Source organism: Macaca fascicularis, chromosome 8 (assembly GCF_037993035.2).
Source record: "Macaca fascicularis isolate 582-1 chromosome 8, T2T-MFA8v1.1".
Classification (NCBI taxonomy): domain Eukaryota; kingdom Metazoa; phylum Chordata; class Mammalia; order Primates; family Cercopithecidae; genus Macaca; species Macaca fascicularis.
The window spans coordinates 135,548,444-135,574,255 of NC_088382.1; the positions used below are offsets into that span (position 1 = coordinate 135,548,444).

At 36.8% G+C, this 25,812-nt stretch overlaps 1 non-coding gene across 1 annotated transcript; it reads left to right on the plus strand.

The window, feature by feature from the left end:
• The first annotated feature begins 15,202 nt into the window (after positions 1–15,202).
• LOC123575341 (U6 spliceosomal RNA) lies at positions 15,203–15,305 on the plus strand. Its single transcript, XR_006700639.2, has one exon. It is a non-coding gene; the product is annotated as a U6 spliceosomal RNA (small nuclear RNA).
• Positions 15,306–25,812: the final 10,507 nt, after the last annotated feature.

The window sequence follows — 25,812 nt, forward strand, 5'->3', positions numbered from 1 at the left end:
ACAGAGAGCTGGTATCTCTGTAGAGTTATCTGCTTTGGTAGTTCACTCAGTTTGAGACATTTTAATTATCTCAAGGATTTTATTAGAATGCATGATCAGAATCATTATCTCTTCGATATTCAGAATGTCCATGTCATTCAAGTTATTGTTGACAATGTGAGTGACCTGAGGAGCTCATTTCTGTGCTAAACATCACCTCTGCCCATATTGTTCAATATTGGTTTTCTTAATTCTTCTTGTGGCCATTCTTCTTCTTGATTAATGTGTTAATTGTTGAAAATCAGCCCTCTTGGCTGCTGGCATCTTCTTCCTGATCATTAACTAATATATTGAAGAGCCATGTTTCCTTTTCAAGGTTAGTGAGAGCACATTTATTTCTATCTCTTAGCCTTGCTCAAATCCATGACAGGACTTCAGGGCTTTTTTTTTTTTTTTTTTTTTTTTTTCCCCAAGAGTTTCCAAGTTCAGAGTTGGTGAAGGACTTGATCAGAAGTCTTCTAGATTAGGAAATTACAAACCATCCCAGAAGGTGGGGTTTTAGACATAGCATCTAAGGCATGGGGCACTATGAATTCAGAGTGAAGTTTTTCAAGAGTATCAGTAAGGAGTAAGACTCAGAGATGACAATAAATAATGATATGAAACAATAAATCAGTAATTGACACATACTGAGTAACTAATGTGAGCAGAGGCATTTTGATGGGCATTTTCATTATATTAGCTTATTTAACTCCCTATGAAGAGAATATCCTTAACTCCAAATTTTTAAAATTAGAAAACTGAGGCTCAGAGAGTATGATGTGTCTAAGCTCAATAGCTTAAAAGAGCTAGAATTTGAACACCAAACTTTAGTAGCAAAGTTTTTCTAATATAGTGATCATGAAAGAAATGCTGGCTGAAGAATGCACAGAGAGAAGAAATGTTCTTGAATAAATAGATTAATACTCGAATGATTGATAAAGTCTCAGGCATCTTCACGTAGGAGACAGGCTATGTCTTACAAATGGAAAGAAGGACATTATTTTTAGGCTTTGCTCTTGGCACTTTATGTGACTCTGAAAAATGTCACTGAGAAAACTTAAGACATACTTACTATTTTCATGTATACTGGCAATGTTTAGAATAACTAGGATGTGCTGGTCTTAGCCGCTTTTTACTCTGATCATTGTCTTTGGGAATCTCAAATAGTTAGGATAGGTCAGCTGGGAGTTGCCAGTATTTACTTCAGTGCAGTAAAGTACATTTTTCTATAATTCCAGAGATCATCTGGTTCCATCTGGTCTTGAGAATGGACATCAAAGTACAATTTTTGTTGTCATGGTTCAAGGTAAGGTTCTCCATTTGCATTTTTATTATGTTCTCAAGCCTCACTTTATTGGAGTAGGCACAGTCATGTCTCAGGGCTTATGTACCACTATTTGAGACATGTGGGAAGAAGAGTGAATGGAAACAGTGAACTTATGTTTGGTACCTGTTATGTTCTAGGCACAGTACTATCTTCTTCACATATATTATTTCATTTAGTCATCCCATAAAAATCCAATGAAGCGTATATAATTCTGATTTTTTTAAGCACAAAAGACTGATATTTAGAGACTACTTGTCACTGGTCACTCCATTCTTAAGACTTGAAACAAAGATTTGATCCCAGGTGTAGCTGACAAGTCTATTATATCACACTTAGCTTCTAGAAGGGTTTTACTGGGTCAAGTAATTTTCTTTCTTTCCTTCTTTCTCTCTCTCTTTCTCTCTCCCACTCTCTCTTTGTCTCTCCGCATTTCTTGCTGGTCTCGATCCCTCCCTCCCTCCCTCCCTCCCTCCCTCCCTCCCTCCCTTCCTTCCTTCCCTTCTTCCTTTTTCTCTCTGCTTTTTCTTTTTCTTATTTTGTTGAGTGAGAGGATGAAGGACTGAGTACTATTGACAGAAGTTTTGGATCCTTTCACTTCATTATATTTTCAGGCACCCTTTTCAAATAAATGTATATTAAAATAGCAACTTGCACAAGTGTCAGCTGATGACATCTCTCTATTTAAATGACTTTCCCAAGGAAAATTAAATTTGATGACTGTTTTTCCCCATTGTTTTGACTTGAGTTTTATGGTTTTACCTAGTCTTCAAAGGGCCCTTGTCTCAGGCACAGGGCTGGGGAGTTCAACTTGGGGGACATATTGCTTATTATTAAGACAGTGACTCTTAGAAACCATTTTATTTTTTTTGAAAAGGAGTCAGACTCAGAGAGACAAAGTATGTTTTTTTTATTTCCAAAACGGAGTCATTAGTAACGCCTACCTAGTACTTGATTAGAAGTATTAAATAAATTAATATTTGTAAAGAATTTAGAACTGTGCCCAGCACGTGAAAACACCACAGAGTGTTTAAAAAATAAATGTAATAGCTTGTTTAAGTTAACAGAATTGGAAAGGCAGTATGGGTTTCTGAATAAACATACCTGGGTTCCAATTCCGGTTCACTTGTATGATTTTGGGCAGGTAATTTAAACTTTTAGAAGTACAGTTTGCTCAATCTTGAAAACTTGATGATTTTGACTTCATAGTATTATTGTGAGGTTGAATCAGACAACGCAGACAATGTGGGTGGCCCCTGGCAGGCCCAGCATATGGGAACCATCATCAGAGCCAATGTCAGACTCAGGAAACCTGTGCTCTGGCCAAGTCAACACTCCTTATAAATCTTGAAACATTTAAATGATTGCAAGAACAAAGATTTTATATCTGTAACATAACTTTCTTAGCAGGGTTTGGGGGTGGAATGTTGAATATATATTAAGCTAACTCAAGAAAACCTATATAACTTGAAAAAGAAATACATTCCGGATACTTTTCTTCCTGTTAGCATCATCATCAGTTAGCACATTGTCATTGTCTGAGCTTCATTAGTATTCTCCAAATATCATAAGGGTGGGTAAGCTGAGTTCTATGCTTGCATTTGGAAGAAGATATTCTAAACATAGTATTTCGTTATCTTATCCTATTTTCAGTTTTTTTTTTTTTTTTTTTTTTTTTTTTTTTTACTTTATCCGGCTACACCAGGGGTTTTTAAACAATCTCAACTCTGATTCTAACTTAGCCATAACTAGCTGATGACCTTGGGCTAGACACCTCCAATTTTCTTTGACATTCAATGGCCTCTACTCCACTGGATTACATCTTTTAAAAAATGATGTCTGTTTTTTACTGGTTAACTTTTTATTTTAGAACAGTTTTGGATTCATAGGAAGATTGTGAAGATAGTACAAGAAGTGCCCACATACCCCTTACTCAGTTTTCCCAATTATTAACATCTTAACATTAATAGGGTACATTAGTTACAGTTAACAAACCAAGTACTGATACATTTTCATTCACTGAAGTCCACGTGTTCACATTTTCTTAGTTTTTATTTATCCTATACACTTCTTCTGTTCCAGGATCCCATTTATAGAATTTCATATTACACTTAGTTTTCCTGTCTTCTTAGGCAGCACTTGGCCCTGCCAGTTTGTCAGACTTTGCTTGTTTTTAATAACCTTGCTAGTTTTGAGGAGTGCTGGTCAGGTATTTTGTAGCACACCACCTACCAGATTTGTCGGATGTTTTTCTCATGATTAGACTGGGGTTATGGGCCTTTGTGCAGAAGACCACAGAGGGAAAGTGCCATTCTCATCACATTAGTATGTCTAGTGCATACCACAGTATGTGCTATAAACGTGACTTACCACTCTTGAGGTGAACCTTGATTATCTGGCTGAGATATGGCTTGTCAAGTTTCTCCACTGTAAAATGACTCTATTTTCCTGCTTTCTGTACTGTGCCTTTTGGAAGGAATTCACTATATTGCAGCCCACACTTAAGGTGTGAAGAAGTGTGTGCCACTGTCTTGAAGGTAGATTATCTACATTAATTATTTGGAATTCTTTTGCATTGTAGATTTTTCCTCCCTCCCTCCCTCCCTCCCTCCCTCCCTCCCTTCCTTCCTTCCTTCCTTCCTTCCTTCCTTCCTTCCTTCCTTCCTTCCTTCCTTCCTTCCTTCCTTCCTTCCTCCCTCCCTCCCTCCCTTCCCTTCCTTCTTCCTTTCTTTGCTGCTCATAGATATGTATTTTATAATTGAGTTATAATTTTACTAGAGTTTTTATTGTGCTGCTTAAATTATTCTAAGGTTGGACATTGGAAGTTTATTCATTTGGCTTCTGTGTTGCTTTGACATTGTTGCTACTGTGGTGTTGCCCCTGGGTGTTATTTTTTCTAGGCAATGACTAAGCTGATAGAGCTGAGGAATATTTATGTTTAGTAATCAGTGTATATGCACATATCTTTAAATATTTTCATATGTAAAGATTGGTGTCTATATTTAGCTAAGCATGAGTGCATATGGGTGTCTCCACCTCTAATCCATTACCACATGGATTATTCTAGACTTTTCTCCTTGCTTATCTGTAACCTTTCATTCCAACAGTGAGAAACATGGTTCCTACAATTCATCATCCATTTCCTCAATTGTTCCATTCTGATATACACGATAATGGTATCAGAATTTTTAACCCATAAGCCTATGGGAAAAATCTTTATCAGCCATGATATAGTGCTTACATATAGTTTCTTTTGGCTGTAGTCTTAGATTTATACCTAAGTCTATTTTGTGTGTGCTATTGTAAATAATATTTTTAAAATTTTGAAAATGTTTAATTTTTATAGATTTAGAGGGTACAAGTGCAGTTTTGTTACATGGATATATTGTGTAGTGGTGAAGTCTGGGCTTTTTGTGTGCCCATTACCCAAATAGTGTATATTGTATCCAGTAAGTAATTTTTCATCCCTCACCACCCTCCCACCTTTTGAAGTCCCCAGTGTCTATTATTTCCTTCTGGATGTCCATATGTCCTCATTGTTTAGCTTCCACTTGTAAGTGAGAACATGTGGTATTTGACTTTCTGTTTCTGAGTTACTTCATTTAAGATAATGACATCTAGTTCCATCCATGTTGTCTCCATGTTGCCACAAAGGACACAGTTTCATTCTTTTTTATGGCTAAGTAGTATTTCATGGCAAATATATATGTTTAAAGATAAGCCTCAGTTGAAGAAGATAGTAGAACAAAGAAGAAATTAAGGTAAAGAAGATAAGATGAAGCCAGAGGAGAGGTTATTGCATAGTGTAGTGATAACATTCTTGATATTTTTTACCTTTTAGAGTTTCTGGTATTTTAGATAACATTTGGCAGTTTTCAAAGTATAAAATTTTGTGTGTGTGTGTATATATATATATATATATATATAATCTATTGATGGACACTTAGGTTGATTCCATGACATTGCTATTGTGAATAGTGCTGTGATAAATGTACTAGTGAAGGTGTCTTTTTTATATAATTATTTGTTCTTCTCTGGGTAGATAACCAAGTAGTGAGATTGCTGGATCAAATGATAGTTCTGCTTTTAGCTCTTTGAGAAATATCCACACTGTTTGCCACAGAGGTTGTACTAATTTATATTCCCACCAATGGCATATGAGGGTTCCTTTTTCTCCACATCCTTGCCAGCATCTGTTATTGCATGTCTTTTTGTATAAGCCATTTTAACTGAGGTGAGATAATATTACACTGTGGTTTTAATTTTTGTTTCTCTGATGACTACTGGTGTTAAATATATTTTCTTATGTTTGTTAGACACTTGTATGTATGCTTTGAAAAATATCTGTTCAGGTCCTTTGCCCACTTTTTGATAGAGTCATTTGTTTTTCTTGTTGAGTTGTTTTAGTTTCTTGTAGATTCTGGATTATTAGTCCACTGTTGAATATATAGTTTGCAAACATTTTCTCCCATTCTGTATTTTTTTTTCAGTTTACTCTGTTGATTATTTATTTTGCTGTGCTTTTTAGTTTAATTAAATCCCATTTGTCTATGTGAAGGGCCAGGGACTCTGTGGCTTGTGCAGGTGAATTCAAATGTTGAATTCAATAAATTCAACATTTATTGAATATGCTGTCCTTTCTCCCCTGTATATCTTTGCCAGTTTTGTCAAAGATTAGTTAGTTGTACTTATGTGGCTGTATTTTTGGGTTCTCTATTCTGTTCCACTGGTCTATAGGTCTATTTTTATACCAGTAACATGCTGTTTTGGCTTCTAGATCCTTGTAGTATAATTTGAAGTTGTTCTTTTTGCTTGAGATTGTTTTGGCTATTTGGACTCTTTCTTGGTCTCATGTAGATTATAGAATTATTTTTTTCTAATTCTGTGAAAAATGATCTTGGAAATTTGATGGGAATTACATTGAGTCTGTAGAGTGCTTTGGCCACTGTGGTCATTTTAACAATATTGATTCTTTCAATCTGTGAGCATGGAATATTTTTCCATTTGTTTGTGTTATCTATTATTTCTTTTCTAAATATAGTTTTTATTGCTGGTATATAGGAAAGCAAATGGCTTTCGTACATTAACCCAATATTCTGTGATCTTGCTATAATAAGTTATTAGTTCCAGGAGGTTCTTACTTTATTGTTTTGGGTCAAATCTATATAGATAACCAAGTCATCTGTGAATAAAGACAGTTTGATGTTTTCCTTTCCAATCTGGATATAATTTACTTCCTTTTCTCATTTTATTGTACAATATTTAGTACAATATCTAATAGAAGTGATGAGAACATTATCTTTGCCTTGTCTTAATCTTATGGGGGAAGAATCCAGTTTCTCACCATTAAGGATGATATGAATTACCTATTTTTTTGTAGATACTCTTTATCAACTTGAGGAAGTTGCCTTCTATTCCAGTTTGCTTAGAATTTTTTGTCATAAATGTGTGTCATATTTTGTTAAAGGCTATTTCATCATTTATTGATATGATCACATAATTTTTTTCTTCTTTAACATGTTGATGTGATAGATTACACTTATTTTTGAATGTTGAATCAGAATTGCCTACCTGGAATAAATCTCACTTGGCCATGATGTATAATTTTGTATATACTTTTTTTTATTCTACTAGCCAACTATGTTTTCCAGTTTTGTATTTTACTGCTCACCAATATGAACTCTGATCTGGTCAAGCAACCCCATTGTCTACTATATATCCATTTTGTTCAAATCCTACCCCTTTCTATAAATCTGCTTTCCCTCATCCTATCTCTTCCATCCAGCCCTTCCTTTTCTATTTTTCAGTCTTTCTCTCTTTGGATTCCTTTAAAGGTTTGTATCTTTATGCAGCACTTGAATTTGCACTGCTTTGTAGATTTTCTGTAAATAACACTCTATGTTTTTATGTTTGTAAAATATCTCAGTTTATTACAGATAAGATTTAAGACATGTTTCTTGAATACATTAAACTCAATGAGATAACACAAAATTAAAGATAAGCCTAAGTGGATGAAGATAGTAGAACAAAGAAGAAATTAAGGTAAAGAAGATAAGATGAAGCCAGAGGAGAGGTTATTGCATAGTGTAGTGATAAAATTCTTGATTCTTTTTTTACCTTTTAGAGTTTCTGGTACCGTAGATAACATTTGGTAGTTTTCAAAGTACGCTGACACACCTTATTTTGTTGCTTAAAAAGAATAACTATGGTGTCAGTGTTTTACAATAATAATATCATTATTGTAAAAATTATTTAAATATTTAATAATAATTATTTTGGTCAGAGTAGAAAGCCTGGATTTAAGTACTGAAGGTTGTGAATAATAAAACAAAGAAAGGAATCCCAATGAATAAGAGTCCAAGTTCCTTTTAACATATACTCCACTTCACAATAGGATTATAAATTTGTTGTGGGGAATGGACCATGTTTTTTCCCCCATATTTTGCTGACTTGGTATTGAACACCTGTATGGCCAAGCATATGCACATTGATTTGAATTCCATCTCATTTTGAATTTAAGTTTGTAAACAGTGTGACAAAGTGGGTTAATGAGAATTTAATGTAGTACAATATGAACACTCAAACTTGTGTTTTGTTTTTCATGCTTTGAAGAAGTAGCTGTTCATCCTTGGGGATGAAAAATTAATTCATGCATTGTTTTAGGCTGATCTTACTCTCTCAAAAGACAAAAAAGTCATCTGATAATTTTTGGACCTAAAATATTTTATGCATTCTGGTTACCATTAAACCTCCTTATTAAAGAAAAAAATGTGGTGAAAGACAAGTAAACAGGGGTCCTGAAATTGAAAGTAAGGGCTGCTTTGCTTGGTGGATTAGGAGGAGATGAGGGGACATTCCCTGAGATTGGGAGGAATGATTGGACTTTCAGTTTCTTTGAGTTAGTGAGAACTACCCTTAAGAGTACACAGAGAAAGTCTGGGTTGTAAAAGGATAGGAGCTCAAGTCTATAGCCTGGGAAGTCATAGACAGTCTATGTGAAGGGCCAGGGACTCTGTGGCTTGTGCAGGTGAAGAGAACCAAAGTTGTTTGGTAGACTGAGTAATGGTGATGATGGTAAATGACCTGAAGAAAACAGTCCTTCCTACTTTTTGAGTAATCCTGAGAACTCCTAGCATGTTCCAAGGTCATAAAAAGTGGCCAATTAGCATAGATAATTGAGAGCTTGAATAGGACAAAATTGATTTGCAAATATAAAGAAATAGGATCTTTCTTGCACTTTGAGTGTCAAGGAACAATCCATATTTATTACACCAGGGAATTGCCAAGTACCGCTGCTATAAGAACTATGTCTTTGTCTTCTGAGTAGGCAACATGGTATAATTTTTCATACTAGCTGTCTCTTATAATAACCCAGAAAATTTGTTCAAATACAGAATTATGGGCTCCACTCCAGATGCACTGAATCATAATATTGGTGGTAGAATGGAACATGGATATTTGTATTCTTTCTTTCTGCTCAGCCCTGCACTGATCTGTGGACTGCTCATAGAGAAATTCTGGTCAGGTGATAAGCCTTTAGGTTCAGACAAGCCAGGATTTAAATGGAAACTCAGCCACTAATTATGGACAAGTTACCTAAATTCTATACGCTACAAATCCTTTATTTGTACAAGGAGAAAAATATCTACTTTTCAGGTATATATGGGAGATTAAATGGGATACTGTATTTGCAGTTTTCATTTCAGCGCTTAGCACATAGTAGGCACTCAATAAATATTAGCATATTTCTCTATTCCTTAATTTTTCTTTCTTTCTTTTTTTTTTTTTTATAGATGCAATCTCACTCTGCCACTCTGTAGTGGTGCAATCTTGGCTCACTTCAACATACGCTTCCCGGGTTCAAGTGATTCTCCTGCCTCAGCCTCCTGAGTAGCTGGGACTACAGGTGCCCACCACCATGCCTGGTTAATTTTTGTATTTTTAGTAGAGATGGAGTTTCACCATGTTGGCCAGCTTGGCCTCGAACTCCTGACCTCAGGTGATCCACTGCCTCAGCTTTCCAAAGTGCCGAGATTATAGGCGTGAGCCACCGTGCCCAGTTATTCCTTAATTTTTCTGCTTGATTTCAGGACATCATTGGAATTTCTGAGTTATTCCACCTCTTTGGTGTCTAATACAAAGGCTCTTTTTCATCACATGAAAAAGAGCTTCATCTGTAATTGTTCTAGATTCTGACTGGCAGAATCTAGAACAAGTGCTTCATCTGTAATTGTTCTAGATTCTGACTGGCAGATCAGAATGATGAGAATGACACTTTTGAAATGGCTATGTATCCTACTCTTTGCTCTACTAGAAGTCATCTTGGAGATAGCCCAACTGAAAATGATTAAAAGATTGCTTTTTCTGAGCCTGAACCTTTTTTGACAGCCTAATATAGAATAACCTCTTTTGAGTTTTCCAGGAATGATACTATAGACAGATTAAGCCATTAATCAGGTTTAGTCAGGAAGGAAATGTCTATTTTGATTGTGCTAATAACTAGTCCAATGATTGCAGATGGGTTGGTTCAGCATCCAAGGATATGTAGAGTGATGGTTTTCTAAAATGGAAAGAATTTAGAATTAGAAGACTTTGGCTTAAGAATCCTTCCTTCCTTCTTCCCTCCCTCTCTCTTTCTCTGTTTCCTTCCTTCCCTTCCTTCCTTCCTCCCTCCCTCCCTCCCTCCCTCCCTCCCTCCCTCCCTCCCTCCCTCCCTCCCTCCCTTCCTTCCTTCCTTCCTTCCTTCCTTCCTTCCTTCCTTCCTTCCTTCCTTCCTTCCTTCCTTCTTTCCTCCCTCCCTCCCTCCCTCCCTCCCTCCCTTCCTTTCTTTTTTCTTCCTTCCTTTCTTTCTCCCTTCATAGCTCCCTATTTCCCTCTCTATCTCCCTTTATTTATTTATTTTTTACTATATGGATTTGGATAATTCAAAGTGTTGCCCTTAACCTCGGTTCACTTTTCTTTAGAATGAAATGGCAGCTCTTGTCTGAACTGTCTTTCAAGGAATTTTATGAGGATCACATGAGACAGATAATGTCTCATTTTATAAATTAAATTCCTATATAAGTATAAATATAGTGTTTATTTTCCATTTTTATGTCTTAGATGACTCTGGGGTGAGAATGCATAAGAAAAGAAAACAAACATTTATTGGTTTGGCTGTTTATTGACTGCCCATTTATGCAATCATTTATCATTGCAAATATTTATTGAGAAGCCACAAAAGACCATAGACTCTGAAATTATTGTACTTGTATTCTTTTATGTAATATTTACATTGGCCCTGAAAGATAGTTATTATTTTCTTTATTTAGAAATTTAAAATTCAGAAAAGATGCATGAGTAGACCAAGGTCACATGGCTAGTGGCAAAGTTGAGACGCTACTTTGGGTCAGTTTGACCATAAATAAGATCAGACAGTACATGAACATGAAGAGAAGTGATTTTTAAAAAGATATTAAAACCTTGAGATGTTTTTGATGTCTTACCCAGACCCTTTGCCGAGTAATAAGGATTTTGTGCCTCTTACCACCTCTGCAATTTTCCATCTGATAAAATTAGATATTTCTTAAGCCTTATCCTAAACTGGCAAAGTCATATAGACTTACTGAAATTTGTGTTTGACAAGATGGCAATTTAAATTCTTCTGTCAGCTACAACTCATCCACCAGTCACCAAGTAGAACAAAATGTGGAGTGACTTGGAGAACAGAGTAACAATGGCATTTGTGAAACTGAGGCAACCACAAATGATTCAGTGAGTTTCTATCGATTTCGGAAGGGCAGAGGCAGAAAAGACTAGGCTTTTAAGGCAAAACATACAGGATAATTGTGGCTACATAAATAATTGTCACTCTATGGTCTTCAAGGTGGCGAGATCACACTGTGATTTCAAAATTGCAACTTAGGTCCCAACCATAACCTGCATAACTGTAGCGTCCTCACCACTTTTCTTACTGTCTTCTTTGTCTGGTCCCCTGGATTTCTCATGGTGGGATGACAAGGCGGGAGGTTCTCACATAGACTCATCATGTCAGGCTGGGTTTCAACTCACAATGCTTCATGGAATCTGTCTGAATTTCTACTTTCAGTGCTCCCCCTAGGTCATCATTCCTATCTTTGCTGTTTCTCAGCTCCTAAGCTCTTAACTTCAGCATGCTCTATGCTCTGACCATACCACTGTTGTAGCTTCTCTGTGTGTGGGTCACAGGACTCCTGCCGCCAAGGTTCTTTCTTTTTTTCATCATCACTGAATAGATTTTTGGATGAATCCTTTCATCCAAATCTAAGCCCTCACTGATTTTGGAAGCTAAAAGAACCAAGCTGGGGTTCTTGGAATTGCTGTGGGCTGGAGGAAAAGAAAGTGAAATAATGGATTCTGTCACTTAATTTGATCCACTAGATTGCACACTCTGAGAAGGATTCTGTGACTTTGCTGCTTGAGTCCCATTGTTGCCATCCTTTGGTTTATACGCAGTTGTTCTTTCATTGGCCAGAGAGGCTTGTTCAAGACTGAGTCAAGAAACAGTCTCTACACCGTGCAGAGGCAGGTGATCTCATAGCCTTGATCTCATGGAGACAGGCAAAGATGAGCAGAGCCACCTCCAGCTAAGTGCAGTGGCAGAGCACGTAGTGGCAGAAGCCCTCATGTGGTAGAGCCCCAGCTTCTTACAGAAAAGTCTTTATTTATTATTGCCTTGCTAAGAAATGGTAAGAAGAAATTGGACTGACCTTTTGGAGCAGAATGAAGTTGTGTTATACTTGCTGCCCACGCCTATCTTAGAGAGATACGGAGATACTTGGAGAGATTCTGAGTACAAGGTGTGGCTGATGCTGGAATCTGTTCTAATCCTGCCAATCTGTCCTATTGATGAATCTCATAAGAATCTCCATAAGTGTGTGCTCCTCTGTGTGTAGATGTAGGCCATGAGCACTTGAGCTGTGGCACTGGACTTAAAGACACCCATCTTATGTGACCATAGCAGGTTATATTAAGAGAGAATGGCTTGCTCTTTGAAACAGGACACCTTCCTCTTAAACCAACGTTAATGGTTGTGTCTCAGTCACTACTACAGCAAGGAACTGTTGAACTGCAAGACGTGCTATAGATCAGAGGCAATAACAGTAGCTAAGGAGAAGATGATGTCCTGGAACACTGGACAGCCCTTATATTCTCTCTCCCCAACATGATTATGGGGTTCGTAGAGTGATCATGGGAGGGAGGAAGAGAAGGTGAAGAAAGACATTTTTGAAATAGATGCTATATCATCTCAGAGTCATTCATTGTTAATATTAAAAATAATTTGCTCTCAAACTATTGAATCAAGACCTATCAAGTATTCAAGTAATTCTTCTACAGGGTCTTTGAAGTCTTTGGTTGACCTCCCTGTAGTTCAACCATCTGCTACTCTATGTCACAATCCCATTTCTGGACGCAGCTCAGATTTTCCTTCTGCCTAGAGACCTCTTAGCACCTATTAAATCAGTGGATACAAACAAAGTTAGGGAGAGGTTGCAGGTAGGGCCTTGAGGCTATAGTTCAGGTAGGGCTTAGCAGGTAGGGCCTTGAGGTTAGCTTTACAGTAGTATTTTTGGAAACATGCTTGCATACTGCATACATTTACATGTTCCTATCCATGTAATAATTCATTCAGTAAATTAAGAAAAAATGGCAGCGCTCTTATTATTATTATTATTTTAGCGGAGGAGACGCAGGCTAAGAAGGCCTGGATGTCTTGCATGAGGTCATGCAAGTGAACGTTGCTAAGCAAGGGTTTGAACCCAGGTCTTTTGACTCAAAACTGGTGCTGCTTCCATGACTACAGGCTGCTTCTCAGCATCAGAACCAGCCCTTATCAAAACCATGAAGTTGATGGAGTTGTCTTTGGGTTTTCACTGTTATTCCCTGTACCTTTTACTCTCATCCAAAGCCAGAGATCCAATATATGTTTTCTGTTAAGTCTGTTGGCTCTCATATGTGATGAAATAGAAAAAAGACATAGGCTTTGGAATCAATTTTGACACAAGTAGGGTTGGCTTTATGGGCTTACAAGCCATGCACTTGCCCAGGATGCTGCCCCCGAGAAATTTGTACTTGGTTTAATGCTCTGCTGTCTCTGTCTTGAAATTCTTCATAATCTGTTGAACACCAGGTCCTACATTTTTATGTTACACTGGGCTCTGTAAATGAATTAGCTGGTTCTGCTAATAAGTTTAGGACTTTGGTTACATTTCTTAATTTCTCTGGACCTCAGTTTTCACATCTGTAAATTAGAGCCAATACAGTTATCCATGTCTCAAAGTGTTCTTGGGAAGAATAAATCAGATAGAATAGCAAATTGGCTAATAAGCTTTTGTACATGCGCACAAAAGATTTGTCCTCACTAAATCTTAACCTATTTACATCTAATCTAGATGGAAACCTCTTCACTAATGCCTTACCAGGGGAGCACTAAAACATTTGTTATATCTATGCAGAACTTAGTTTTGTGCAAGGGAAGATGGTTATTTAGATTTTGCTGTTGTGAGAGCAGATTAAACAACAAGGGAAAAAATTCCCTTTTCATGCACCTGTTACTAGTTTGAACAAATGTGTAGACTTGGTAAACAGGGTGATGAGGAAAACAAATGCTGCAGCAGAAACATTGACTGAGAAATCAGTCAGTTCCTATGACTCCCCAGCCAATACCAGGAGCACTCATACCTCTCAGAGCAGCACTGAGTTTGCTCAGCTATGGTTGGCCCTGGCCCTGGCCCAGTGTAAGATGAACAATCAAAACAAAACAAAACAAACAGACAAACTAGAAAATCAATGTAAAGAAGAGAAGAGAATGCAGAAACTAAGGTCTAAAACTAAGGATGTTTTTAAAACTTTGTGTCTAGGACTGGTCTAGCTACTTCAAATATATTATTTCATTTAAACTTCCTAGAAACTCCAGGAGGTAGGTAATATTAGTAGCATTTTGTAGATGAGGAAACTAAGCTCACAGAATACTTACAACTTCAGAGTACCCCATTGAATTGACAGTGTTTAGAATACAAACTATTTGAAAAGAACAGAACTAGATGAGATAATCAAGGTTGTCTAGACACTGATGTCAAATGTATTGCATCTCATGTCTTAACTGTAATTTTTTTTGGTAGGGCTGTGCTATAGTTTGCATATTTGTGCCTTCCCAAACTCACGTTAAAATTAAATCTTCAATGTGGTGGCATTGAGAGGTGGGGCCTTTAAGAGGTGATTGAATCATGAGGACTCTGCCCTCACTAATGGATTAACCCATTCATGGATTAATGGATTAGTGGGATAATGGATTAATGGGTCATCATGGGAGGGGAATTGGTGGCTTTATTATAAGAGGAAAAGAGACCTGAGTGAGCACATTAGCATGCTAAGTCCCCTCACTTTGTGATACCCTGTGCCACCTCAGGACTCTGCAGACAGTCCCCACCATCAAGAAAGCCCTCACCAGATGTGACTCCTTGGTCTTGGACTTCTTAGCCCCCATAACTATAAGAAATAAATCCTTTTTCTGTAGCATGCATCAGTATCTCCTGGAAGGCTTTTACAGCATAGGTTGCTGAGCATCACTCACAGAATTTTTGATGCAGTCGGTCTGAGATGGGGCCTGAGAATTTGCAGGTCCCTAGCTGAGGCCAATGCTGCTGTCTGGGCCCACCCTGTGAGGGCTTCCTATTGGTAACTTTCTTGACCATTGATCTGATTCCTCTTAAAATGAAATGAAATTATTCAAACATGCATTTTAAAAATCATACAGATTTATTTTTTTTAATGTCTGTCAACAGCATGGGATTTGTCAATAAGTTCTGAAAATTGCATCAAAAATTGTTTAATTACTTCTTGTTTTGGCGGCACATGTATGAAAATTGGAATGATACAGAGAAGATTAGCATGGCCCTGGTGCAAGGATGACATGGAAATTCACGAAGCATTCGTTGTTGTTTGGAACTCTTCTGCATTGTTGGTGGGAACATAAAATGATGCAACCATTATGGAAAATACTATGGAGGTTCCCCCCAAAATTAAAAATAGAATTATCATGAGATCCAGTAATCTATTTTTGGAAATATATCCAAAATAAATTAAAGCAGGATCTTGAAGAGGTATTTGCATACCTATATTCATTGTAGCATCATTCACAATAACCAAGAGGTGGAAGTAACCTAAATGTTCGATGACAGGTGAATGGATAAAGAAATGTGGCATATACATACAATGAAATATTATTCAACTTAGAAAGAGGAAATACCATCCTTTTTTATTGTGTAGCACGTGCTACCACATGAATAAATCTTGAGGATATTATAGTAAGTGAAATAAGCCAGTCACAGAAAAGACACATACTGTGTGATTCCATTCATATAAAGTATCAAAAATAGGCAAACTCGTAGAAACACAAAGTAGAATGGTTGTTTCCAGGGTTTGCAGAGAGCGGAAAACTAGAGTTGGTGTTCAATGGTTATAGAGTTTCAGTTTTACAAGGTGAAGAAGTTGTAGAGATCGGTTGCAAAACAATATGAATATACTGAACACTACAGAGCTATATACTTAAAAATGATGAAGAGGGTAAATTTTACACTGTGTGTATCTTATCACAATTTAAAAAATTGTTTATGTAAAGATAACACCTTCCCTGTAGGGCATAGCCAATCCTTTGTTTTAAACATGTCTAGAGAGAAGTGGAGAGGGACTCTCCTTGTGGCCACTCTAATGGGAGGCAGCTATTTATTCTAACTCCAGTCTTAGCAAGTCCCATGTTCTCGGTGGATCTTGCCTCTCCAAGGTCCTTCTTTAAAGTATGGGTGCTGGGTCCAAGTCAAATCTTCTAATCTGGCCTGTGATGTGACCTGGGTAGTAAGAATTTTTGAAAGCTCCTTGGAGCTTGAATTGTAGCCATGGCTAATAGGGCATTGGTTGGGTCAGTGATTTGTCACTTTGGGAAGTTTAAAAATGATCTTCTTGAGGGTCTTGTCAAACTATATATGCTGAAGTCTTCTCCATTCTCTTCCTCACTATCCCAGGTAATTCTGATTACCACCATCACCCCTCCCTCAACTAATATAAGAAATATAATATTAGAAAGCCCTTTGCAGAGAAAATATATTCATGAACCTCAGTTACAGGAGCTTGAGTTCATTGTCAGCTGAGTTTGTACCTCATCAGGTCCTTACTGAGATTGGTAAGACAGTCATAGTTTAGGCTGCACATGTACACATAGCCCACCTATCCTTTTTCATCTTCAGAGTCAGTCAAAGCTTACAGGTAAAATATAGCACTGGGGCTTAAAATCAGACTGCTGAATGATAACAAAACTTCATTACTTTATTTAGAAATTAAGTTTGACAGGCTATGAATAATTTAGAAGATGATCTGAAGAACAAAGGAATAACATTTAATTATAAGTTCAACATTTGTGTGGAGTTATTAAGCCCTGCCAAGGGTTATTTTCCTTGACTTCCTAAAAATCAGTGGTGTCAGAGGGAACTTGAAACATCCTGGGGATTTTAGCTGTAGTGTCAGGGCATGCTTAGGATAAAATAATCCCAAGCGGAAACAATGTTCTACATACGTAGTCATTGTAAGCCAGTTTAGATACCCATGAGATCAGAAATTTGGCAGTACAGCAGACAGGGAGCTTGCCAACTTAATGCTGTTTAATATTAATTAAATTTAATATAACCCAGTTATATATTTTTCAGATATTCCCAGGCAGAATTCCAGAAAAGAAGAAATAAATCTATATTCATATGATACATAGTTAAATTATGTTATTGAAATTTATTCATAATTATACATTCACATTATGTAATATATATTATCATATCTTCTAATTTTCTGAACATTTCTAGAATAACTGAAAAGGAGGAATGGATTACCAATCAATAATTTTCATGAAATAGAAAACTTTACTTGTGTACTGATACAAGTATTATTCATACAAATACAAATTCTCTGTATACAATAAAGAAGGCTAAAATAATGCTACATGTCCTCCACAATAAACATGCAGAAGTGAGAGCAATTAAAGTTGCCCAGAATTTTGTGAGAAGATAACATGGAGGAGGTGATTACTTGGCTGTGTTTTAAAGCATTTCTAAGACTATCCGATACTACTAGGAAACACCATTACCGAAGTGGTGCTACCTTGGAAAGGTATCCAGTAACACTTAAAGAACAAAGGATGATAACAATCTTGGTGGATATTCACTGCATCAAAACTTTGATGGCTTTCTCTTTAGGATGATGATCACATCTTACATATGCAGTAAAACTGTCATTGTTCCTTTGTCCTCTGGTACAAGTGTGTGATATTTACAACAGGGCAAGAAGTATCCAGTTTCTACTGAGTATCCCAATTTCTGTTACAATCTTTCTAATATTTAGATGATTAATAATTAATGAAACGTATAGAAAATTAAATTTGGCTTCTCAGCATTGGCTTTAATGTAGCAGACACACTGGTTGTACACACGGGAGAGAGTGGAAAATGTTGTGGCTACAGGGTCATAGAACCTGGGTCTATGATCCTTGTCATGTCCTAAAACTCACCCCACAGACCACAGATTTTGTTAGATATAAGATAGTGGATAAATCTATACTTCACAAGCTGGAATTATTAATAAATTCAGTGGAGAGTTTTGAAAATATGCAGATTCTCAAGAATGATTAGTCCACAATTTATGTATGAAGTAAGCCCTAGGAACGTGCATGTATAAAAATCGTCCAGAAGAGATTGTGGCTTCCAACCAAGATGGGATAACAGAAACTATGTTAACTCTTCTGTAGAAACTAAAAAACTAGATGAAACATATGACACAGTGATTTTTAAAATGTTAAATATCAGACAACAGAAGGCAATAACTCCTGAGAGATAGAAAACAAATGAGGTGAATCCTGCAATTATCTCAGCTAACTGCTTTGAGAGAATTTCCAGGTTGTATTGCTAGTGGGAGGGATCCAGATTGAGCCTGGTGGTCTCTGCACATTGGGGAAGTCGACTTGGGAATATAAGGAAGCTGAAGTGTCTAGAGTTTACAGGGTAAAGTACCAGAGAAGAGAAAGTAGTACACAGAGAGGACTCTGAAAAACTGCAGAGTTCTCCCTCTAGTCTTCATTTGAGTACTGATTGGTTGCACACATGTAGAAAAGTATACAAGGACAAGGAAAAAGGCAACATCAACTCTTGATAAAAACTCTCAGCAAACCAGAATGAAAAAGAAAACACACTCAACTTATTAAAGGGCCTTTGTGAAAACCTATAGTTAACATTATACTTAAAAATGGAAAAATTATTTTTCTTTAAAATCAGGACCAAGAAAGGATTATCCGCTCTCATCACTTCTACTTGATGCTGTGCTGGATGTTCTAACTAGTGCAAGTAGGCAAGAAAAAGAAAAAAAGTGCATCCAGATTGAAAAGAGGTACAAACAAGAGCTGGTTCCATTCCTTCTGAAACTATTCCAATTAATAGAAAAAGCGGGAATCCTCCCTAATTCATTTTATGAGGCCAACATCATCCTGATACCAAAGCCTGGCAGAGACACAACAACAACAACAAAAAGAGAATTTTAGACCAATATACCTGATGAACATCATTGCAAAAATCCTCAATAAAATACTGGCAAACTGAATCCAGCAGCACATCAAAAAGCTTATCCACCACAATCAAATTGGCTTCATCCCTGGGATGCAAGGCTGGTTCAACATAAGCAAATCAATAAATGTAATCCAGCATATAAACAGAACCGAAGACAAAAACCACATGATTGTCTCAATATATGCAGAAAAGGACTTCGACAAAATTCAACAGCCCTTCATGCTAAAATCTCTCAATAAACTAGGTATTGATAGGACGTGTCTCAAAATAATAAGAGCTATTTATGACAAACCCACAGTCAATATCATACTGAATGGGTAAAAACTGGAAGCATTCCCTTTGAAAACTGGCACAAGACAGAGATACCCTCTCTCACCACTCCTATTCGACACAGTGTTGGAAGTTCTGGCAAGCGCAATTAGGAAAGAGAAAGAAATAAAGCATGTTCAATTAGCAAAAGAGGAAGTCAAATTGTCCCTGTTTGCAGATGACATGATTGCATATTTAGAAAACCCCATCGTCTCAGTCCAAAATCTCCTTAAGCTGATAAGAAACTTCAGCAAAGTCTCAGGATACAAAATCAATGTGCAAAAATCACAAGCATTCCTATACACCAATAACAGAGAACCAAACCATGATGAACTCCCATTCACAATTGCTTCAAAGAGAATAAAATACCTAGGAATCCAACTTATAAGAGATGTGAAGGACCTCTTCAAGGAGAACTACAAACCACTGCTCAATGAAATAAAAGAGGGCACAAACAAATGGAAGAACATACCATGCTTATGAATAGGAAGAATCAATATTGTGAAAATGGCTATACTGCCCAAGGTAATTTGTAGATTCAATGCCATCCCCATCAAGCTACCAATGACTTTCTTCATGGAATTGGAAAAAAAGTACTTTAAAGTTTATATGGAACCAAAAAAGAGCCCACATTGCCAAGACAATCCTAAGCCAAAAGAACAAAGCTGGAGGCATCATGTTACCTGACTTCAAACTATACTACAAAGCTACAGTAACCAAAACAGCATGGTACTGTTACCAAAACAGAGATACAGACCAATGTAACAGAACAGAGCCCTCAGAAATAATACCACACATGTACAACCATCTGCTCTTTGACAAACCTGACAAAAACAAGAAATGGGTAAAGGATACCCTATTTAATAAATGGTCCTGGGAAAACTGGCTAGCCATATGTAGAAAGCTGAAACTGGATCCCTTCCTTACACCTTATATAAAAATCTATTCAAGATGGATTAAAGACTTAAATGTTAGACTTAAAACCATAAAAACCCTAGAAGAAAACCTAGGCAATACCATTTAGGCCATAGGCATGGGCAAGGACTTAATGACTAAAACACCAAAAGCAATGGCAATAAAAGCCAAAATTGACAAATGGGATGTAATTAAACTAAAGAACTTCTGCACAGCAAAATAAACTACCATCAGAGTGAACAGGCAACCTACGTAATGGGAGAACATTTTTACAATCTACCCATCTGACGAAGAGCTAATATCCAGAATCTACAAAAAACTTAAACAAATTTATAAGAAAAAAAACAAACAACCCTATCAAAATGTGGGCGAAGGATATGGACTGACACTTCTCAAAAGAAGACATTTATGCAGCCAACAGACACATGAAAAAACGCTCATTATCACTGACCATCAGGGAAATGCAAATCAAAACCACAAAGAAATACCATCTCACACCAGTTAGAGTGGCGATCATTAAAATGTCAGGAAACAACAGGTGCTGGAGAGGATGTGGGGAAATAGGAATGCTTTTACATTGTTGGTGGGACTGTAAACTAGTTCAACCATTGTGGAAGACAGTGTGGCGATTCCTCAAGGATCTAGAACTAGAAATACCATTTGACCCATCCATTCCATTACTGGGTATATACCCAAAGGATTATAAATCATGCTGCTATAAAGACACACGCACAAGTAGGTTTATTGTGGCACTATTCACAATAGCACAGACTTGGAACCAACCCAGATGTCCATCAATGATAGACTGGATTAAGAAAATGTGGCACATATACACCATGGAATACTATGCAGTCATAAAAAAGGATGAGTTCATGTCCTTTATAGTGACATGGATGAAGCTGGAAACCATCATTCTGAGCAAACTGTCACAAGGACAGAAAGCCAAACACCGTATGTTCTCACTTATAGGTGGGAATTGCACAATGAGAACACATGAACACAGGGTGGGGAATATCACACACTGGGACCTGTCTTGAGGTTGGGGGAGGGGGAAGGGATAGCATTAGGAGATATACCTAATGTAAATGATGAGTTAACGGGTGCAGCACACCAACATAGCACATGTATACATATGTAACAAACCTGCATGTTGTGCACATGTGCCCTAGAACTTAAAGTAAAATAAAAATAAAATAAAATAAAAAGTCTCAAATTCAATAGTAAAAAGCAACAGTCCAATCAGAAAATGGGCAAATGACAAACAGATATCTCACCAAGAAGGATATACAGATAGTAAAAAAACATGTGAAAAGATACTCGACATAATTAGCCATGGGAAAATGCAAAATAAAACCACAACGAGATATCACTACACACCAAAAAAAAAAAAAAAAAAAAAAGGAAGAAAGAAAATGGTGAGGTAAACCTGTCTTTACTTGCAGGCAGCCTCATTTTTTAAGTAGATAATCTCATGGAGTTTATGTAACAGTTATTTGAACTAATAATTAAGTTTAGCAAAGTTGCAAGATAGAAGACTAACATACAAAATTCAATTGTATTTAAATATGTTAGCAATAAATACTTGGAAATTGAAATAAATATAATTATTAACAGCATATAAACATGAAATACTTAGGAGCAGCAGGTAGGAAGAAGAATATAATAATATATTCAAGTATATAATAATATTCTTAAAATTTGCACAGCATATTCTACTAGCTCTGTAGATACTGGATGTTAGTGGTGAGTGTTGATTATTAAATGAGATAGAAGCATGCGCAGAAAATGAGGAACAAAGTATGACACTTATATTGGGAATTTTGTAATGCTAGTAAAAAATATACATGGTTTTCAAGCACCCCCCTTCCTCCAAGTCATGGTTTCTTTTAGAATTTGGTATTGTAGAAACATTTCTTTCTGTGGAGAATAATGCAAGCTATGCGATTTGTTCTATTTCCATTGCTGCTGTGGCTAGCTGAAAGCTCAGAGTCAATGATGAATTATACTCTTTATAATTATAAAATACCTATCAATTTTATATCTGACTATATTAGCTCTGCTGCGGAAACTAAAAAACTAGACAAAACATGACACAATAATTTTTAAAACAGTAGATATCAGACAACAGAAGGCAATAACTCCTGAGAGACAGAAAACAAATGAGGTGAGCCCTGCAATTATTTCAGCTAAGTGCTTTGAGAGAATTTCCAGGTTGTGTTGTTGGTGGGAGGGATCCAGATTAAGCCTGGTGGTTTGGATGTGTATCTGATGTGTAGATATCTGATGTATCTTTCCTTTAGTGCTAGTTTTTTGTTTCAGTTAAATTTCTTATAAACTGTCTATTTCTTATTGAAAAGAGAGAAAAAATAATGTATACACATTATAAATATATGTGTAATTGCATGTTATATATATATTACATGTATATATGTATATTTCCATGTACATATATATGTACATAGAAAACCCTAGCTACATATTTATCCACATTCACTCAATAAACATGTAGGAACTACTGAGGCAGATTTTTAAAAAACCATATCTGGAAACTAGCCTCGTTATTGTACACTCATCCAGCATTTGTGAGTGTGTGTGTGTGTATGTGAGTCTATTTGCGTGTCTGTGTCTACCTTGATTCCATCGAATCTCATTCTTTAGGGACATTGGGTTGAAAGAAAATCCATCCTTCTTTGGCCAAGGAGGATGAGGCGTTAGTTAATTAAATTCCTTGTAGGCGTTTTTCCTGATGCAATAATACTAAATCCAGGGATAAGTTGTCTTGGCAACTGCTTTGGCAACTGTTACTAACGTGCTTTTTAGGCTTGTGAATAAACATATTTGAGAATGTAAATCACAAGCTGAGGCTCAACAGATTTTTTTTTCTTGTTCTTCCAAAGAAACTGGACACTAATTGATAATACAGTGTACTTCCATTTGTGTTTGAATAATGCGGCAACATTTCTAGCACAGTCTTTGGACGATTACATATATTATTCATGTTTTCAAAATGTAATGAAGATGCATACTTAATATCAGTTTTCCAATTAAACTTTATAACCAAGCTCAGAGATGGTAATAGTTTTTGGCAGAGATTTTTAATTTTCTTCAAATGCTTTCTTGGGATTCACAAAACAGCTTCAAGCATAAACATGTCTAGCTTGGGGGAAAGGGAGGGGCAAAGACAATGCAAATGTGATGACATACATATGCAAAAATTATTGTGGTGATGAATCTGGCAAAAATTTGACTATAGTCCTTTTTCTCTGGTAATTTCTTTTTAATTAAAAAAATACCTTTTAGCATTCAATGCACTGAAAAAGTTGGCTAGCGAGTCAATTTGTTAACTATCAATTTTGCGGCCAGCTAATGTGCACTGATGTCCTTTCTTAACACTAAAATAATATGTACCAATAGAACTATTTTAGTGGATAATAAAGTAATCCTCACTTACAGAGGCTTCATATTGAGTTCTTTACAGAATCCTAGGGAATTAAACAATTATGCAAGAGTAAAAGGGGCCCAAGATAATTTTGTCTGAATATGTCACCTTATAGAAATGGGTATTGAGATTCAGATAAATCATAAATATCCTAAGCCTATGGTTAACTATGATCAGGCCGTGTGTTCCCCAATGTAACATCATAGCAGCCTTCTCTGAACATATTTCTGGCCAAAACAACCCCTTCATAATATTTTTTCTTCCTTATGGAGATGACATGGTATGGTTTAAAAATATGGACTTCTGGGTTATATAGATGTTGGTTTAAGTTTGGATTACTTACATTGAAAAAAACAACAACAACTAACTTCCATAATCTGGATGCTCATCTAATTCTTATGATCAGGTAGTGACTTTCCTGTCTATAAAATACGTGGAGGCTTTCTACCAGTTGGAGCTTATAAAGATGACAAAGGGCTAAAAAATTCCATAGAGAGCTTCAACAGTAGACTCAATCAAGCTGAAGAAAGAATCAATGAGCTCAAAGACAGGTCATTTGAAATTACCCAGTCAGAGGAACAAAAAGGAAAAAAAAAAAAGAGTAAAGAAAGCCTGTGGGAATTATAGGACACCATCAAGCAAAACACTAAAGATGACAAAGGAAATTTGTGAGACACTGATCCCACTCTGCCATGAGAACTTTATAAAGCGTACAACACATGATTATAGTCAATAGCTCTACAGAACAAAACGTGTTTTACAATTGGTTTTCATTTAGTGCCCACCGGTGAACTGTTTCATTTTGGGTTGCTAAGGAAGAGGCTGCTGGCTTGTTCTGTCTGAATCTTTTTCTCTGTGACCCACTTTGCTCTTTTTCCATGTAGCTTATTGGGTAACAAAAACCCTGCTTCTTAGTTCTTTGTATGTCACAGTTTAAAAAGCCTGCAAGATACTACAGCTCTCTCTCTAGCACAATGTGCTTAGCTCTTTTTTTTAAGTCCAGCACTTCTGAAGTATATGATATGTTCCTTCAAAGAGAGTCACTTACCAGGGCAATACTGTTCAATAGAACTTTGATGGAAATGTTCTGTGTCTGCACTGACCACTATGTTAGCTACTAGCCTCATGTGACTATTGAGCATTTGACATATGCCTACAGTGATGGAGGAGCTGAATGTTTAATTTTACTTAATTTACATTTAAGTTTAAATAGCCATATGTGAATAGAGCCTACTATATGGTACAGTGCAGGTCTACAAGTTGAGTAGAGATATATGGGTAGCCTGGTTCTCTATCGCCCTTTCTTCCCACTTTCCTCACCTCTTTCTACTTCAAGTTTTTTGTCTACATGATAAAGTAATCTAGGCCAAATAGCATTCCTAGTGTTATTATTCCAAGGAATCATATGTGCTTTTTAATGGAATCCTTTTAGGGGCAGTCTAAACTGGAAAAACAAGAATTTCAAGCTCGGTAGAATCCTGGTAGGGAAAATCCTTTGAGGTTAAAGTGGTATTCTTGTGTCCCTCAAACCACACCTGTGGATAATTATTCACTGCCAGTTTAGAACACAGGCCTAGTTGAGCATCACCATTATTATTGATGTTGATATTTCTTGATCTGCTATAGTAATATCTTACCCTCTTTAAATAATCTGATATATGTTTTAAGACAAATAGCTTTTACTATTTTATTTTCTTCTGAAGAAAGGATCTCACTCTGTTGCCCAGGCTGGAGTGCAGTGGTATGCCGTCACAGCTCACTGTAGCCTTGAACTTCCGGCCTCAAGTGATCTTTCTGCCTTGTCCGCCCAAAGTGCTAGAATTACAGGCATGAGCCACCGCACTTGGATGGGACTCTGACATAATTTGGGTGTTGTCCCCCTCCAGTCTCATGTCAAAATGTAAGCCCCAATGTTGGAGGTGGGGCCTGGTGGGAGGTGATTGGATCATGAGTGCAGATTTCCCTCTTGATACTGTCATCACAATAGTGAGTTCTCATGAGATCTGGTTGTTTAAAAGGGTGTGGCACCTCCCATCCCTCTCTCTTGCTCCTGTCCCAGCCATGTGATGTGCCTACTTCCACTTTGCCTTCAGCCATGATTGTAACTTTCCTGAGGCTGCCTGGAAACCAAGCAGATGCCAGCATCATCCTTCCTGTATAGCCTTCAGAACCATGAGCCAATTAAACCTC